Raw genomic sequence first — 20,329 nt, 5'->3', positions numbered from 1 at the left:
GAGGGCACATGTACATAACTTTAATGTCATTTAAACCCTGATTTAGGATAGAACACGTAATTGTGTGCACCACTGCTCACTACCAGCATCAGTGAAAGTGTGCAATGCTGGCAGCAAACACGTGTGCCTGTCAGCACAGCGCTTCCAGAGCAATGCTGCTGTAAGGCACTACGAGGCAGCTGCCCGGGGAGTTACTAGGTGGGTAGCAGCAGATTGCCCCTGGAGCCACCAGCCACGATCGTAGGGCACAGTATTTGCCTCAAGGTGCATAAATGAATGCCCTGGTGAAGTAGGCGTTGCTCTTCAAGGCTGCTGGGCACAGACCTGGGCACCTCATTTTTGAGTGAGGTGCTGCAAGACGTGCACCTGCCCATGGGGGCACATTGAGTACTCTTAATAAAATACACGGCAGCAACGCACTGCGTGTGTGTGCTAAAAGAGACATCACTCCTGCTCTCAGGAATCGTAACTGGCTACGAAGTAAGGCAAGAGCTAAATTCAAAACTGTGTGCATAACCCACAAAGCGCTCTACACTGAAAACCCAATCTACCTCACACATAAATTAACAAAAGCTGTTCAAAAGATACCCCTCCGAAGTTCTAACTGTCTACTCCTTATTCCAGCAAAATTTGAGAGAGAAATCTTGTACACGTTCTTTCTCCGGAAATGCCCCCAGAATTTGGAACTCACAAGCTCAAGATTTAAGGGACAATCAGTCATTCCCTCACGTGAAGAAGAAACAAACTGCTACTCTTCGATTCGACAAATACCTAAACTCCCCCCTTAGAGCATCAGTCTAAACTGTTTGCCTCCACCCCCCACCTTCTAAACAAATCTGAGCATTACCACCTTCGAGCAGGACAAAGCCTCGCTCTCCCCACCTTCACTCCACCATACCTTAGTTAGCGCAGACCTTACATTGGTCATCTACACTACTGTTCGTCGTCTACAACGAAGATTAAATTCCTCTATTTATTGTTATTATGGACTCTTGTCTACTCCTCATTTAACCTTTGTTATCGCTGATGGTTTAACTCTGTCTAGCGATTTACATATATAAACATTACTTACCTCCAAGAAGTGTCATCAACGTACCCTCATGTCTACTGTGCATGCCCTTTACGTATTGTCACTGTGTCTTTATCCACACCTAATACAGCTCATGTCATGGATTATATGCAAATTCTATGAAGCCCTCTAATGCCTTCAGCTCAAGTCAGGATGAGACCTTACAGCTAGAGCGGTCGACCTCTAAGCTGGGGAACCGGGTTAGAGTCTCGGCAGCAACGCTCAACATCCTGTGATTCTGGGCAAATCACTTAATCTCCCTGTGCCTAAAACAAATGAATGTGTCCATCTGTAATGAAACTGGTGCTCTTGTAAAGCGCTATGACACCTGATATCTTCGGGCCGAGTTCAAGCTAGATTTTTAAAAAAGCATTAAAAAAAACTCTACAAAATAATTTTCAAAAAAGTTGACGCAAACACTTCACAGAACCAAGGCGTCGACGCGTCCCACCCCGGGGAAGTCAGAGTCCGCCATGGGCCATGCATCTCAACCCCACTCCACCAAGCGCTCAGTGCTGCAGCCTTCAACCTCTGAGCGCTACAAAACCCCACCTTCTAGCACTACATTGAGACTGTATCCACACACCCACTCGCACTCTCTCTAAGAAAGGCGACAGAAGAAGGGGATGCAGGGGCTGGGAGGGGGCCCGAGGATGGAGAGCCAGCCTCACAGGTAGGGTGACCAGGCGTCCCGGATTTGCCCGGACAGTCCCGGGGTTTCACCTGGCCGATTTTTGCAATTTTAGCTCATGTCCCGTGTTTTAAAGGGGGTCAACTGAAACTAGTGAGAAGTGAGATTGGGTGTTCTAAAGTTGTGCTAGTTAGCAGCTGTTAAAAGGAAGCAATTTAACAGGTCTGCTGCTGGTTTTAGAAATTACATTTTATTTTTTTCTTAGTGCTTCTTCTGTGTTCCAATGTTGTTGTTAAGAGTTGTCATTCTGCGCAGCATTGTTGATGTAAAATTGTAGTCCTATCTTTGCAAATTGTCCTGGTTTTTTGTTCTCAAGATCTGGTCACCCCACCCACAGGCCTTCCCTGGTGGGGGAGCACCAGTCCCCGAGCTGGCACAGCCCAGACACTGATGCATCGCTGCCCATGCGGGGGGCATGCAATCTCCTTTCATACCTCCCGCACCTCGTATGGCATTTCCTCCATCCCTAGCCCTCCAACTCCCTCCTCCCTCCCCTCTGCAGAAGAGGGGGGCCTCTCCCGCATCTGTGGTTAAATACCCCCTCCTCCCCCCGAGCCACAATCCTGTGCTTAACTTTACAACTGGGTTGAACCCAGTGTCCTTCTGCCCGTCCCTTACCTGCCTCCACTCCCCTTACCCCCGCCCGGTCCAGGCCGGTTCTGCTCGGGGGGGGGGGGTGAGGTCCAGTAAGGTGCCCGGTCCAGCCACATCCCCCCCCCCTCCCTTGGGAAGGGGCGCTGAACCAAGGGGCATAGCAGACGGCCATTAACATCAATTATCCGTCGAGTGGGGGTGACTAGAGGGTGTTTTGGGACTGCCCCCCCACCGTCTGACCGTTCCGCCTGGATGACGCACTTCTGACGTCGCTGGTAATGGCGAGGCAACCACAAGTCCTGAATGCCAGACTCCGGCAGGTTAGTTATTTTCAGCCCGGAGTGCTGTGAGGTGAGCGAGCCGTGTGATCTGCTGCAGGTGAGTTGTGGGGTGGCAAGCACAGACACTTGAATTATTTTCACCCTGAAGTTCCGTGGTTGTACTTCATGCAGTTTTCAGCTGTATGTTCCAAGCTGAAGTGTGATGTTTTAAGTAATAGACGTGGGCAGTGGGTACGTAAAGACTGTTAGAATTGTAGTTAAACAGACAGTCTGTACTACGGCAAGACTTGCTTTGTTTTTAACCTGGCTAGTCAGGACCTTGTCTCTGATCCGGTGCTAGTAGCGCGCCTAGCCCTATGAGAACAGTTCAAGAGTATTCTTAAACAGTAACATTCCGAATCTCCCTCAGATGTCTATAAACAATTTAAGTTGAAAAATATCAACGCTCAGACTGTCACTCCTGTTGGGTACTCGGGTTGAAATGGACAAGTGGCCCCCAGAGCCCCCAAAAGTGGTGGCCCTTAGTATACCACGTGATGAAGTTGCGGACAGTGTTCCCGGATTATAACACACTGGTGTGTTTACATCGAAATTAGCTTAGAAATGCACCGCACCTATAGAAATACTGTGCAGTGAAAGTACAGTAAAAATAAAGAGCAAGGTACATTGGATTGTTTGACGCTAATCGTAAATGATATGTTTAACAACATGGCTGTAATGTTGGGATTGGTTCATTAAGCATCAGAGCAGCGTTCATTCGATAATCAAGTAACTCGCATGACTGTCAGAGTGCTTAACACTGTAGGGGGGGGGAGGGAGGGGAGCAGGCGTGATACAGCCACCACAGCCCCTTCCTGGGGGGGGGGGGCACGAGTGTGAAACGAAAGCGCAGACAGTGTAGTAGACTTCATCTCGCTCTGCAGTGCACCTGCCCTTCTGCCAGCGGGTGAACCTGCCCCTCTGCAGGGGGGGGATGCAGCCACTCCTGGGGGTGGGCAAGAGGGGTGTCATGCCCACCCTCCTGCAGCAGTGGCATATCTTAAAAATATCCCCCGCCCCCGCAGAATGTGGTGTGAAGGCCTGAAACTCTAACATGACTCAGATATTCATAACCTTTGGGTTGCATGGGGGGCGGGGGCGCAGAGTTTGTGAATAACTAGAAGATGACACATTTACACTAAAGTGCAGTGCACCTTTGTGAATCAGGCCCCAGGGGATATGCCCAGAATTACCGGATGTTGTCCCTCCTGCAGCAGTGGCATATCCTAAAAGGAGGGATCCCTTGAAGGGTGGGGGCGAGGGGGGTGTCCTGCATTCCATTCAGGGGATCTACGTTTCACCCCTGTTCAGGGGATTTTGTACTCAGTTTGAGGCGTCTGGTTACGTTAAACGTCAGTGAAATCCATGAAAGGGTGTTCTCGGGGGGCCGTGACCTGGGGGTTGGTTGTAACACCCGAGATCCTATATAATGAAAGAGACTATGGTCCAGACTTACAAAGAGCTCAGGCAATGCAGAGCAGCGAGTCAAGTCTCTGCACTGAGTGAACAGGTGAGTGCAGTGAGTGAACGGGGGAGTGCGGAACGCGCCCTATCTACTAACACGTGTCACTTTTCTGTTCTCTGCCTGGGCTGGACCACTTTGTGCTGTTGTTAGACCTGGCATCCTTGGCGTGTTTTCCTCCAACTGTTGGGTGTCTGACCTCTTAGTTTGCTGACCTCATTGTTGCTGGCTTTAGGATTCTAGGTACCTTACCACCAGTCGTGACTCACAGGTAATTGGGCGGGGGGTAATTGGGGTTAAAAGAAAGAAAAACAAGCATTTACAATGCAATGGTCTCGGCATTGGTAAAGTTAGAGCTATTGGCATTGCTCATGACATTGTTTTTGTTTATGTTTTTGTAACATTTAAAGAAACGGCATTGTCATGAGCAATGCCAATAGCTCTAACTTTACCAATGCCGAGACCATTGCATTGTAAATGCTTGTTTTTTTAGAGTTTTATATAGCGCGAACTAGACCAGAGACATCTTCCCCAACTTCGAGGTCGACCGCACTAGCCGTAAGGCTACATGCTCTCCCCATATTGGGTGTACCCTACTCCCACTCGGAGCACATATTGGGTGCAACCTAATCCCACTCGAAGCGCACATTGGGTGTACCCTGATCCCACTCTGTGTACATATTGGGAGTACCCTCCTCCCACTCGGAGCACATATTGGGAGTACTCTCCTCCCACTCGGAGCAATCCAGTAACTCGCGTGACTGTCAGAGTGCTTAACACTGTAGGCTATGTGAGGCCTGAGGGTGATGGGCGACCCTACTCCCGGTCAGCGTACCTTACTCCCACTCTGAACACATATTGGGTGTACCCTCCTCCCACTCGGAGCACATATTGGGTGTACCCAACCCCCACTCGGAGCACATATTGGGTGTACCCAACCCCCACTCGGAGCACATATTGGGTGTACCCAACCCCCACTCGGAGCACATATTGGGTGTACCCAACCCCCACTCGGAGCACATATTGGGTGTACCCAACCCCCACTCGGAGCACATATTGGGTGTACCCAACTCCCACTCGGAGCACATATTTTGATGTCAGACTTTTTTAATGGAGTTCCCTCCACCCAAGCTATTTATTGCTTGAGAGTAGTGTACATAAATCGTAGCAGTAGGTTGGCTGTGAGGACCAGGGGTGTGTTCTTGTCATGGCTTGCATGCATTCTCTGCTGTTTATGTCGTTGGACGTTTGTCCATCACCTGGCTGGTTGGGTACACACTCCATTGGCCACCACCTGTCTCTATGCTTAGGTGTGAGATGGTCTGATTGCCATGTTCTGTCAACTGTCCATGGCATGGTGATGAGGCCCGTGTTTTAATATTGGAGGCATCAATCAATCAATCATGTGTTTGGTAAGCACAACTACTCACCCGTAAGGGTCTCAAGGCGCTGGGGGTGGGTGGTGTGCAGGTTCCGGTCCATCAAGGAAGGGGTCTGTTGAAAAGCCAGGTTGTGAGATTTCTTACGAAGATTGGGAGCAATGTTTTCTGTCTGAGGTGCAGCAGAAGGGCGTTCCAGGCTCTGGCCACGAGGAAGGAGAAGGAGCGGCCTCCCCATCTGGTCTTTCTGGTGTGGGGGACCACGGCGTAGGAGAGCTGGGCTGATCGTAGTGTCCTTTGGGGTGCGTGGAATTTGAGTCGGCTGTTCAGGTATGCTGGTCCGGTGTCGTGGAGGACCTTGTGTGCGTCGGTGAGCAACTTGAAGGTGACCCTATCCTCGATGGGGAGCTAATGGAGTGTGCGCAGGTGCTGGGAGATGTGGCAGTGTCTTGGCAGGTTGAGGACCAGTCTTGCAGCGGTGTTCTGGATGTTTTGTAGCTTGCGGGTGAGGTTTTTGTTTATTCCGGTGAAGAGTGCATTGCCGTAGTCTAGTCTGCTGGTGAGGCATCACTTTGTGACTTTTTTAGTTAAGTCACGTTTATTTTGAGTTTGTTTACTTTTAGTAGGCTCCCCTCCCTACCCCCATTGACAGCTTGTTTATTGAAAATTTTAAGTGAAATCATACTGTCCTGTTTATCTATAATGAAGAATCAATACTAAATGTTATTGCCAGAACGAATAATTTTAGACCAAGTTTCCTTCATTAATTACCCACCCCTTATTTAGAAGGGAGAAATTCTTCAATCTGTTTCCCGCAAGTTGCGCTGATTGAGACTAGAGTTTTAAGGTTTTTATTAACGGAATGTTGATTGAACAAGAAATCTCACCAGAATTATGAGGAATGGTCATGGCGATGAAAGCCATATTTCTTGAGTTCCAGTGAAATGTTTAATGTTTTTAGGTCGAGCCTGGGCAGCGCTTGCGCGGCTCTAGGAGTCATGCGGTTTTGGAGTATGTAATTGAAGCCCTGCCCATATTTGTCATTGGCTTGTCATTGTCCTTCTTCGTAAATATGGCTTCTGATAGGTTAATAGGTTTGTTAGTCCCTCCTTTGTCCTGCCTTGTCTTCATTTGTAACCTCCCATGGCAACTGGCCCTTTTACTTTGGTTGTTACATGTATGCTTTAATTAGAGCCTGGGAGCACTATTTTCTTGGTTTTCTTCTGTCTGATGTTGCAGGCAGGACACGCTCTCTCTCAATGCTTTTTTTTTAGGTCGAGTTAGAAAGCTCAGCTGTCTCTTCGAGACCTGCTGCAATAGGTCTATGGACATAAAGTCCAACCCCTTTCTTGACATTGCCTTTCATTTGTCTGTCAGCGTCCTTCAAAAATCCCTGCTTGCTAGTGGTCAGTCCTGCCTCTTTGTCCCTCCTTTCTCTCTTCTGTTCCTCTCAGAGAGCAGGGACATAGTACGGTCTCATTCCACTATGGTTCTTTATCTGTTCTTGAGAGACTATTTTTTTACTTGAATTCCTGCTCTGTTGTTGTTTGTCTGGTTTGAACTTCAGCTCCCTACCTGCTTATATTTAAGTATAAGTGTTAGTCCTTTCCCATCTCAATGCCACAGTTACATTACTGCTGCCTCCCCTGCCGTGCTTCCCGCTCTGTTGCTTGAACTTTATTTAATTTGTGGCACTTTTAGAAGTTCGCCGTCAATTGGTTTTATTTTGGTAGGATAGCTTGGTTTGGACTACCTTCTAAGGTGGGGATTGGTTAAAAAAACAAATTCCTGCCTGCCTCTGCTCACTTCTCATTCGCCTGTGCACTTGATATTCCTGTGTTCTCCACCCCAACCACTCCCACGATAGTGCTTGTGTGGGCCCCCGCCACCACCTCCAATATCCATCAGTGCTTTTTATTTGTTTTTTTTTTTTAGTGCACTTTAGGGCGAAAAACATTTCCAGGATCATTCACAGGATGTTGAACCGACTGCGGAGGCTCAAACACGAATCCCCAGCTCCGAAGTCTGCAGCTCTGACTGCTGAGCCACGTCCTCTCGCTCTTGGGATCCCTTCTGGAGTCGCTCTTTGTTTGCCTCAAGCCACGCATTAGCAGCAGCTCGCTCTTGGGCTTGTTGTTTCATTCCGTAGTGCTTTGCAAAAGCACCAGCTACGTTACACATTTGTTTCATATTTTTGGTACACACGGGAGATTACTTGGCAGCTCAGGACATTCCTTGTCTTGAACAGAGCTGCCGATTAATCTCCTCATGTCTACAAAACATATGAATATGTCATTGGGTAATGTTACTGGTAAGCGCTTCTTAGAGGAAATGCTCTGATTCCTTGCCAGGCTCTGTTTTTATCAGATGGTGATGTCAGCAGCACAATCAACGACCAAGATCAGATGGCTGTTAAAATGTGCTCAAGATCAAACTGGAGCCATAGTTTAAAGATCTTCAAAGGGACAGGGGTGCTTGTTTCAACATGTAGGGGGTTGATGGGGAGGGGGCAAGGGAAAGTGGAGAAGACAATTGGTAATAACCCATCAGGGTATTGGCTACGCTTATCCGTATTCTATTTTTTGTTACATTTACTATTGCGAATCTGTTATGGAGCGCCTATCACCAAGATTGAGCAGTATATAAATTAGAATACAAATACAGTGATTGTGTTTTATTTAAAATTTATCAAAAGAAGATTTACTGTTCCACTTTCACATAAAATAAATGCTGTCTGCTATAGCTTCTTTTTCTTGTGTGCGTTTGCTTGAAGGGAGGGTGGGTGTAGTTTATTTTGCCTGACAGTTGCGTGAATTTAGAAGAGACCACATGCTGTCACTGCTGCCTCGGCCTGGCGTGTAAATATGGACTCCTCTCCGTGGTGCTATCTTTTTGATTTATAGCTATAATGGAGAATAATTACCGATGTATCTCTGGAATCGCCAGGGTTTATCTCTGCAGTTATTTTTCGGCTTTTATTCTCTGTGCTGTTTCTTGGTCAGAGACATCAATTTTCTCATTTTTCATGAACCTAAGTTTAGCAGGGAGACATATAGTATGCACGCTGTCAACATGTGGACAGGCTACTCTGTGTTGCTTCTCATCTAAATGCTGTTATGTTTGGCTTGGTGTACCTTGTGGGAAACTTGGCATCTGATGCCTCAGGCAATATTTGATTGAAAATCAATATTAAAAGAACTGGGGTGAGGATATCTTGCTGGACGTTGAGCGTCTGCTGTTGTGCATTCCTGCAGCGTCCCTCAGATATATGTCTAAACAGAGCTTCCAGTAATGGGCTCCCTGTCTCTCATGTTGCGCTGCTGGTAGCCTCCCCGTACCATTCATATGGGGTCAGAGGGCCATCTGTTCGTTGTCGTGAGACTCTGGCGTCTGTGGCAGGAATTCCAAGGCACGTCACTCATTCTGCCAGACTGAGATGCTGCTTGTTGACATCCTTCTCCAGCGTTGCCCTCCCTCGAGGGCCTTCACTGACCTTCCACATGACTCATTCAAAACATGCGCAGAAACACAAACCTGCACCCAGGTGATTTTTGGATTCTTCTTCTTTGCACAAATCAGTACATTTCAAAATCTAAGTATTTTTAGTGTGTGTGTGTGTTTTATTTTTTTCACATACACTGGTAGCTCCTCCCAGTGTTGGTAAACACTGACAAACAAGACACACACCACTATGAGGACTAGCGTGCTATGAGGACCGATCCCCATAGCGTTCGCATTTGTGTGTGTGCTAATTACAGCACCCTCTTAATACATTTGTGCAATCAGCCTCTCACTAGCAGGAAAACAGTGTTGCAAATAAATAGGAGCAACCATGAAAAGAATCCTTATTCTTCAAGACCTGCAGATTTATTCATTTATTTACTTGTGTGTGTATAGACCTCCTGGCACATCTTCAATTGCCCCTGCTTACATTAATAACTGACATGGTAAATGTCCATTTGCTTTACCTCATGATCTGAAGCTTCCTCTCTGAGTCAATCAGCTGTCATTATAAGGAATTCCTATCTGTGTTTTTTTTTTTAAACAACACTTGATTCAAGCATTCTGTGGTATGGTTTTGTTAATATGAGGCATTCATCTATTTGGGTGCTGTACACGCCTGTACCATGCAGAAGGCGGAAACTACTTATTGTGGTAAAGGAATTTGTAACCGAATATACCAGAACATATTTAGAAATGTGTGAATACTTTGTGAATAATTTAAGGTATAAAATACCCCCTGGTTTACGTTATAAGGATATTGCAAGATAAAGTTATGGACCTCCCAGTGACTTGCAATATACTGTTTAACATAAATAAACTATCCCTCCCATATGTGTAGTTCTTGGTCATGCCCTCCATCTTCTTTCCTTCAGTGCTCTTTTAAACTTTTGTGGCACCTTTTTAATGTAGAATGTGAGATCTTTAGTATTAACAATAAGTTGTTTTTCACTTGTCGCCAACATGTTATGTAGCTTAAGTATCAAAACCGTGTATATGATGTCTGGTAACACCTTGATATATTCATGTTGTCGTATAGCAACTCAACCAGTGCAGTAAGTAAACGTGTTTCAATAAGTGCATCCTTATCAGCTATTGGAGAAGAATTTCCAGGGGAAAAAGATCTGAAGAAAGAGAGCGGGATATGTCAAGTCTCACTTTATTTAGGTGGCGGCGACATTTCTGTCCAGCGACCCGCCTTTCATATTCTCTACAGTATGTTTCTGGGGGCACCGTGACGTCTCAGCTGTAATCTAATACATTATTACAGTAGAGTAGATCTGTTTTCTAATTGCAGTTGGCCACAATTAGACAGTAATAACTTATTACAGTTCAGTTGTGATATGATGCCTGCTGCCAGAGCCAACAGCCAAGGTGAAAGGCAGGTCAAAGAGCACCATTGCAGGTGCAGTTTAAACAAAGTAAAGGAAAACTGCCTTTTTAGGTCGAGCTTGGGCAGCGCATGTGCTGCTCTGCGAGACATGCTGTATTCGAGAATAGACGTGAAGCCCCGCCCATTGTCTGCCTATATTTGTCATTGGCTTGTGTCAATGTTCTTCATAAAAGCTGACTTCTGATTCGTTAACAGGCTTTTTTGTCCCTCCTTAGTACCGCCTTGTCTTCGTTTGTAACCTTCCTTGAGGACTTACCCTTTTACTTCTGTTGTTACATGGTATGCCTTATGTAGTCTGTAAACACTACTTTCGTAAATGAGTTTCTCACACTGCAGGCACGACATGCTTTCCTGCAACATTCAGCGCACCATGTGCTCTTTCACTTTCCAAGCAGCCCGGGATAATGGCGGGTGCTTCTTTGAAATGGTATAGGTCTCGCATTTACAAGAGTCTGAGCTATTTGGCATTTTAAATGACAATGCCTTTTATTTGTGTTAATTATCAAAACAGATAAATAAAAGGCACAGTCCTTTACAATGCTAATAGCTTAAACGCTGGCAAATGCGTTACCTATTGCATTGGGTTGTATTTTGTTTACCGCGATTATGCGTTTTCATCACATTCCAATACAACTCATTGTTTTTATATTTAAAAACAATGTATTTGTGGGGGGAGACACCCCCACCTTACCTTAAATTTGTGGTATTGGTATGTGATGTAAATGTATAATTGCGGCAAATAAATGGGAGGCAAATGCATGTGATGTCTTTACCTCGTTGTAAAGGCTGTTTCCCATTGCATTGTAAATGCTTGTTTAATTTGAGCAGCACCGCCGCTTCAGCTGGGATAACGGCAGAGTTGTGCAAACCTGGTGAGTGCTACGCGAGCAGCTTCAAGGCAGAGTGTGAGTAAATATTGAATGAGTCTCGGCCAGCGAGCTACAGCAGGGAAGGAACCTTGTGAGTAAACATTGAATGAGTCTCGCCCAGAGAGCTATAGCAGGGAAGGAACCTTGTGAGTAAACATTGAATGAGTCTCGGCCAGAGAGCTACGGCAGGTATGGACCATGCTCCTACTCCCCAGTGAGCCGGTAGCGTGTCAAAGACATGTCTAGACATCAACTGCTCCTGCAGGACTGATGAACAGCAGACGAGTTTACTGTGTGCGCTCTGTCTGCCTGCACTTACTTACCACTGGGCTCGTCTGGCTGCAGTTTGGGGGCCAGGGCTCCAGGCACATGGTCCCCCTCTTCATTCCCAGCCCACCAAAGGCTGGGATGTGCTCGCATCCCCCTCCCCTGAGCCGCGCAGTTATCTGGAGGCTGTGAACGGCTGTTAAAAGCCTGACTGGCTGGGGCAGTCAAGTGTGAAAATACCAAGCGCTGTTCCCAAAAAATATAATTTCCCTCGGCATAAAATGCACGGGAGAAATGGTGAGATTGAACTGCAAATAAATGCAGGGTGGCATCGGAACACAATCCATGTGTTTTTGTGCTTAACTTGAAAAACCTTGGACTTTCTAAAAATGATCCCCTTTTGAATGCACGCGCAGATGTGGCTTTTTCTATTGCAGAAAAAAACCTCAGCACAACATATGTTTCAATTTACAGACCGTTTTCCGCATGTTCTTACGCTTTTAAAAATGTTCCATTACCTCACGTTGTGTGATTACGCCCTTACTCATTCCTTAATCTGTCCCTCCGAGAATAAAAAACAAACATGACATCTTTAATTCTCAGTCATATGATGAACGTACATTCTCCCACAAGGATAAACATTCTCATGAAATGTTATGATGTGCATAGAATGTAATTATCTTTTGTAAAATAAGTGTTATTCTCAAACAGTATAATTCCTATTTTAGACTTTGAATTGACACGTTGCCCGCGCTCCGAGTCTGAGGAATTCAGAATAGTGGTAAACGTATGTTATTTATAAGTTATCCCGTTCATACATCCAAATATCACTCTAGTGTTGTAATATTACATCCAATAAATACTGCATCCTGCGGTATCACATTTTTTGTACGAAGGAAGCATTTATCCTCTGCTTTTAATATTTTTGGGAGCTCCCCCTAGGGTTGTTTGAGAGAAGCGTTGGCTGCACTCTTGTGACGCAGATGCTAGCTTCCTGTGTGGTCTCCCCATTACTGAATGCTGATACCGGATTGAATATACCCAGTGGTATCACCAAGCCCAGGGCATAGTACTCCACCTGACATGAGTAAGAAATTTAAAGGGGGATTCGTTTTTCTCCTCAATGAGGTCCTGAAGAAAGCCATCGAACCGGCAAGGGCGCATGCAGGTTGAAACATGTTGGAAAAGTGATGTGACGGACATATTGCACGTCCCATATTTCACATCCACCGTTTTTAATCTTACCCTATAATTTTTTTTTAGAATAAATTGCACCACATGATAAAAAGGTAATTTTAAATTTTCTATTCTGCACAAGCTAGATCCTAACCGTTTTTTGAGGATCTCCTGGTGAAGGCCAACAAAAGACCCAGTGATGATGCTATCAGCCAAGATTAGACATACCAATGACGGATAATGGCTGTTGAGGGTCTTCTACATATCTGTGCCAGATCCTTCGAGGCCTCTTGGCTCCACTCCTTATTGATTTAGTGATACATATCCGGAAGCTGAGTGGGGCCCCCAGAACGCTTCTACTCCCCCCCCCCCTTTTTGATATAGAAGCAGTATTATCACAGCCAAATTTGCATGACCTTTGAAACGAGGGTCTTAGTCGGCCCCACTGGTGTTCGAGCCATTTGACCTCTGAAGTATGCTCCGTTCTCTGAAGTGGGCTCTTATACCTTACTGGTTTGTTAAAAACGGAACTTTTTTTAAATGAACCTTCTGTAGAGTTGTCATACGCTAAATCCCTTCCAGTTCCAGGAGTCGGGTGGAGAGCCGTGTGGGACACTTGAGGAGGAAGGAATAACCAGCACTCGTGGCAGGCAGCTTGCCTTCTCAAAATGCTTGTATTTATAATAAGACAATAATCTAGTCATTCAATACATATCAATAACACATGCCTTCCTAGTTGGAGCATTGTTTTTTTAAAATATATAAATGTGAGTTTAATTTTGGATATGATTATTAGCATCAAAAAGATGCCTGCTCTTCTTGTGGAAGCATAGTGATAATGCTTTCTAATTGTTCATAAATTAGGGTCATCCAAAGAAGGTTGCACACCCATTCTGGTTCCCATTTTCATTAGCGCATGTAAATAAGATTCAGGTGGATATTGTGAAATCCTGACATGGCTCCACCCTCAAAGGCTTTACTGACTAGGGAGGTTTACATGATGACTCCATGTCATTGAGAATGCGATTCACCAGCGCTGGGTTTTTCTTTTACAATGTCCTTCCTTTGAAGCAATCCCCACTGCCCATTCTCCCCGGAGCATTGTCTTTGTCTCCTTCACCCAAAGCACTCTGCTTGCCTAGCCTTTCCTTCCTCTCGGGCACTAGCCTTTGCCCCCTCTCATAAGACCACCAAGGCGCTCTGCATCTATCACCAAGGGTGACCAACTGGCATTGGTGTAAATTTAGGACGATGAGAGTAAAAATTCAGGACACTGCTTTGCTACATCCTAATGGGTTCACGCAGAGATACATCACTTTGGTTTTTCCGCAGTTGTATGTGCTCACTGTATCCCTGCCTCCCTGCAATATGCTAGCTCTCACCAGTCCTCTTCGCTTCCACTGTGTCCATTGCATACACCCCCAGTCTCTGTGCTTTGACAGGTGTTCATCCTCCTCTTCTTACCTTATGCCTGGTTGATACCCCGTGCTCCAATGTGTGTCCACCCCCCAAATGCACCCCCTTTGGTTTATGTATCGCTGCCTTCATAACCTGTAATTCCTGTGTCTGCTTCAGCTCACATTGTCTCACTGTAGCCCTGCTCATCGTGTCTCTGCTCCCCAGGCCTATGCATCCAGTCTGTCTCCATGCAAATCCTATGAGTACAACCTCCGGCTATGTTTCATTAGTCTGTGCAGAAACCTACTAGTTACAACCTGGAATTTTCTCTTTATTCTGCTCGTTGTGGGCCCCTAGGGATAATCGCATCACATTCATAGCAGCCATCCAATGGGGTGTTAAAAACCAGGTAAAATTAGCACCATCATACTGCTTAACGTTATTAAATACCCACAAATAAAATAATCAGGTGACTCTTATTCTCTTGGGTTCAATATGTCCATTTATGTAATAAAGCATTCTTGTTGTGTCCTTAAAAACTGCATAGTATTCATTTGCTAAAACAAATCCAGGATTGCTTGATACTGTATCCCAGTAAGCCCTATACACCAGAAACACAATCGATACGCTTGCTTATAAATTAATTGTATAACACACAATTGCCATCAGATCCATCCACTACTAAACGCATAAGTAAAAAATATTTATATTTACACTAATAGCTCCAACTCTAACAAATGCGAGACCTATTGCGTTGCAAATGCTTGTTCTTTCTTGATGTTGTGCAGCATTGGGAAAGCCTATATGTCTAAAAGGTGAGACTTCTTGACTTTGCCAATGTGTGTTTACTGTGGTTGTAAACCTCCTTTTTCTTGTGTAGCTCTGGTCAGAGCCTCTGATCTCTGGAGTTACGCTATGTGAAAGATGCTCAGATTATTGTCTGGGTCCTATCACGGGCTCTCTGATAGTATAAAGGACTACCTTGCAGCAATTGATTATATTTCCCGCCATTATTGTGATGCTCTTTGTTGTGTGGTCCATTCACTGGAAAAGGCTCGTAGACCTGACAGCCTTAGGGTGGTCTTTCCCCAACTTTTTACCTGCCTCCCTCCATTTTCTGTGCTCTTTTTTTGCTGGCTTTAGGACTTTGCACCTGTTACCACGCTAATCGGTGCTAAAGTGTTTGTGCTTTCTCCCCTGAACATGGTAACATGGGCTCATAGGGCTCCTAATCAGTTGGCATATTTAGTTTGCTTATAAGTCCCTAGTAAAGTGCACTACATGTGCCCGGGGCATGCAAACTATTTGCTACTAGTGGGCTGCAGCACTGACCGTGCCACCCACTTATGCAGCCTGAAACTATGTCTCAGGCCTGCCACTGCAGTGCCTATGTGTGAAGTTTACTGCCACATCGAGTTGGCATTTAAAGCTACTTGCCAAGCCTAAAACTTCCCTTTTATTACATATAAGTCACCCCTAAGGAAGGCCCTTGGTAACCCAAAGGGCAGGACTCTACGTGAGTAAAAGGCAGAACATATGCTTCTATGTTTTACATGTCCTGGTAGTGACAAACAGTTAAATTACTTTTTCACTGCTGTAAGGCCTACTCCTCTCGTTGGCTAGAACTGGGAAATCCGTAGAATACCTTTTAATTCCTGATTGGAAAGGAGTAGCCTTTTCGTGTTTCATATCTTTGCAATGGTAATGATAAATCCTCTTTACTGGTAAAGTCGGATTTAACATTACTATTTTTGAAAAGCTACTTTTAGAAAGTGGACTTTTCTCTGCTTGTACTGCTCTTTGCGCCTTTAAGCCTGTCTCTAATACACATCTGGGCTAGGTGACCGACCCCCTTTGTGTATTCCTTCTAGAGAGCTACAGACCCTGCAAGTGTTGGGTGTGATTTAGCTCTTATCTGCATCCCGATGGGTCTTTCGGGGCAGATGGGCGGAAGGGGCCCACACATGGAAAGTGTAATCTAGAATTTCTTTAGCGCACGTGTCTATGTGGTCAATTAAATGTCTCATTAAATGACAATAGCTTTTCGTGATAGACCCACCATTTAAACTTATCCAGTGTTTTTTTTTCTTTTTTTTTTTTCCCCCCAACAGGTGCAATAAATACAGTAATGAACAAAAAAGATGACGGCATTAAACATTACTTGTATATGAAGTGATGTAAAAACAATGCACCTCAATTTCTTCCCTTGAAGGCTAATGCCTCGCCAAAGTCTTTTTCTACAGCAGAAAACCCAAACTGCCCAATGTGGTCTGAACTTGGCTCTTAGTGGTCACCTCATATACATTGATGAAATAACACACTGAAGCAAGTCTGATAAGGTTCTCGTTACAAAGGAAGAGCTAACCTGGATCAGAAAGTACACACAGAAGAGAAACCGTATGAAGATCTAGAAACACATTTATTAGAGACAGTAAGTGCAACATCAGAAAATCATACTGGAGAAGAACCATATTGATTGACTGACTGTGGAAAAGTTTTCTTTGTAATGAAAGACCTAATGCAGTATCAGAGTGTCTATGTAGAGGAGAAACCATATAAATGTACAGAATGTAATAAAGTGTTCCATAGGAAGAAGAATCTAAGGCAGAATCAACAAACCCAGGCCGGGGAGAAGCTGTATCAATGCACAGAATGTTACAAAGCATTTATAACAATTGGACAGCTAAAACGAAATCTGGAACGCCACGTTAGGGAGAAATTATATAAATGTACAGAATGTGACCAAGCATTTATAACAAATGGACAGCTGAAGCGACCTCAAAATATCCACTCTGGGGAGAAACCATATCATTGTACAGAATGTGAAAAAGCATGTATAACAAATGGAGACCTAAAACTACATCATAAAATCCACACTAGGGAGAAACCATATAAATGCACAGGATGCGCGATAAAGCATTTATAACAAATGGAGACCTATATCTACATCATAAAATCCACACTGGGAAGAAACCATATAAATGTACAGAATGTGATAAGGCATTTATAACAAATGGAGCGCTAAAGCAACATCATAAAATCCACACTGGGGAGAAACCATACCAATGTATAGAATGTGACAAGGCATTCATTAGAAAGTCCCATCTAATGGAACATCAGAAAGTACACACTGGGGAGAAACCATATAAATGTACAGAATGTCACAAAGCATTTGTAGCAAATGGACAGCTAAAACGACATCACAAAATCCACACTGGGGAGAAACCATATAAATGTACAGAATGTGACAAGGCATTTATAACACTTGGAGAGCTAAAGCAACACCAGATAACCCACCCTGGAGAGAGATCATACCAATGTACAGAATGTGACCAATAATTTATAAGAAATGGAGCGCTAAAGCGACATCATAAAATCCACACTGGGGAGAAACCACACCAATGTACAGAATGTGACATGGCATTCATTACAAAGTCACAGCTAATAGAACATCAGAAAGTCCACACTGGGGAGAAACCATATAAATGTACAGAATGTGACAAAGCATTTGTAACAAATGGAGCGCTAAAACGACATCACAAAATCCACACTGGGGAGAAACCATATAAATGTACAGAATGTGATAAGGCATTTATAACACTTGGAGAGCTAAAGCAACACCAGAAAACCCACACTGGAGAGAGATCATATCAATGTACAGAATGTGACCAATCATTTATAACAAATAGAGACCTAAAGCTACATCATAAAATCCACACTGGGGAGAGATATCAATGTACAGAATGTGACCAATCATTTATAACAAATAGAGACCTAAAGCTACATTATAAAATCCACACTGGGGAGAAACCATATAAATGTACAGAATGTGACAAAGCATTTATAACAAATGAAAACCTGAAGCAACATCAAAAGATCCACACTGGGGAGAAACCATATCAATGTACAGAATGTGACAAAGCATTTATAACAAATGGAGCGCTAACGCGACATCAGAAAATCCACACTGGGGAAAAACCATATCAATGTACAGAATGTGACAAAGCATTTATAACAAATGCGGAGCTAACGCGACATCAGAAAATCCACACTGGGGAGAAACCATATAAATGTACAGAATGTGACAAAGCATTTATAACAAATGGAGAGCTAACGCGACATCAGAAAATCCACACTGGGGAGAAACCATATCAATGTACAGCATGTGAAAAAGCATTTACAACAAAGGGAGATCTAACGCGACATCAGAAAATTACACTGGGGAGAATTAATACCAATGTACAGAATGTGGCAAAGCATTGATCAAATATAGAGAGCTAAAGGAACATTAGAGTTCACACTGGGGAGAAACCGTACGAATGCACTGAATGTGACAAAGCATTTATAACCAATGGAGAGCTGAAGCAACATTTAGAAAATCCCCACTGGAGAGAGACCATTCAACTGCACTGAATGTGAGAAGTCATTTATTAGAAAGTCGCATCTTATGTAGTATCAGATAGTCCACGTAGGGGAGAAACCCTATGAATGTACATAATGCAACAAGACATTTATTACTATACAAAGATAAACACTAGATCAGAAATTCCACACTGGTGAGAAACTATATGGCTGTACTGAATGTGACTTAGCAGTTATTACAAAGCAAAGTTTAAAAATACATCAGAATGTTAACACATGAAAGAAACCATATAATTGTACAAAATGTAACAACACCTTTATTCCAAATGGAGGGTGACCATTCAACTGCACCGCATGTGACAAGATATTTATTATAAAGGGAGAGTTAAAGCAATATCCGTGTCTACACTGGGGGGGAAACCACATGAATGTGACGAGGGATTTATTACAAAGCAAAATGTAATACAAGATCAGGAAGTTCACGCAGGGGAGAAAACATTGTATGTACTGAATACCACAAAGCATTCATGATAAATGGAAAACTGAAGCGACGTCCGAAAATCTACATGGCAAGAAATCCAATGTATGTACAGAGTTTAAGCAAGTCTTCCACAGGAAGAATAAGCTAATGCAGTATAAACAAATCTACACTAGGGAGAAATCCTATTAATGAATAGAATGTGACAAGGGATCGATTACAAAACAAAATATATATCAGAATGTTCACACAGGAGAGAAACTCTATAAATGTATTGTAATAAATGGAGAGCTAACTCGACATCAAAAATCAACCCTGAAGACCGCACTGAATTTAGCAAGGCATTTATTGGCAAGCGAGAGTTAAAACCGCATCAGAAAGTCCCCACTGAGAAAAATCTGTATGAATGTACAGACTCAATCAATGGGTATTAAGCATGGCAAATCATCAGTGAGGTTTTCAAGCCGCTGGGTGAGGAGTTGTTTTCCAGAGGGGCCAATCAGTTGAACAAGGGCACCTGTTTTAGGATCTCTAGGATATTCCTGAGTAGGCCAACCTATTGTAATTTTACAGTTTGCCCATAGATCTGCTGGCACAATTATGTCAAATGGACTGTTCAAATCAGTCCACAGTACTTTTGATAATTTGACAAACCTATCTACCTGCCAATACCATTCCACCGGCTTCTCGCAAAGACGGGGGGAAGTCATTTGTAAATGATAAAGTGTCTTGTCTGGTCCAGGGAACATGCACGTAGCCTCCTCCTGGGATCTCTCTCATGGGACACTCAGTTACCACTCAGTTACCACTTTCCTTTTACTGGGAAAGCCGCTGGAATGGTAACGATAACACACAACGATGTTACCAATTCGAACCCAGACAATGCGTCGTGCGACTCCAATCGTCACACGTTTTCCCCGTGTACCTACAGGGCAACAGACAATACACTGTGCAACTTCACTTGCCACACGTTTTCCCCGTGTACCTACAGGGCATCCAACTTCCTACATCCCAGAAGTCTTCAAAAACAACATAGAACGCAACACAACTCAACATAGAATGTTAGAACATAAATCATTAATTATCCAAACATCCATCACTAACCAATAATCAGAAATCAATATCAATAAGCAATAATCACCAAACCAATGCAATAAAACCATCAATCTGCTACCAGAAAAACTGATCCAGTGGAAAGGGGCAAGGGTGGGCAAGCAATTTTACCAATCCTCCCTACGTCACAGATTCATCAACCGCACTTATTCATTCACACACGCATTCATTGATGGGGCCCATGACACCAACACTCATACGTTTCTTACACTAAATCTGCACGCAGGAGGACGATGTATCTGCTGGACATGAGGGGA

General features: G+C 44.1%; 1 pseudogene across 1 annotated transcript in view; it reads left to right on the top strand.

Moving 5' to 3' along the window:
• Positions 1-19,268, top strand: part of LOC146822372 (uncharacterized) — a 34,468-nt pseudogene extending 15,200 nt beyond the window's left edge. Inside the window, exon 2 of the transcript XR_014963271.1 lies at positions 16,231-19,268. The product of XR_014963271.1 is annotated as an uncharacterized LOC146822372 (transcript). The remainder of the gene's footprint in view (positions 1-16,230) is intronic.
• Positions 19,269-20,329: the final 1,061 nt, after the last annotated feature.

This window comes from Triturus cristatus, chromosome 6 (assembly GCF_964204655.1).
Source record: "Triturus cristatus chromosome 6, aTriCri1.1, whole genome shotgun sequence".
Taxonomy (NCBI): domain Eukaryota; kingdom Metazoa; phylum Chordata; class Amphibia; order Caudata; family Salamandridae; genus Triturus; species Triturus cristatus.
Note: the sequence above shows the minus strand (reverse complement) of the source record. Positions and strands in the feature narration are given on the sequence as shown.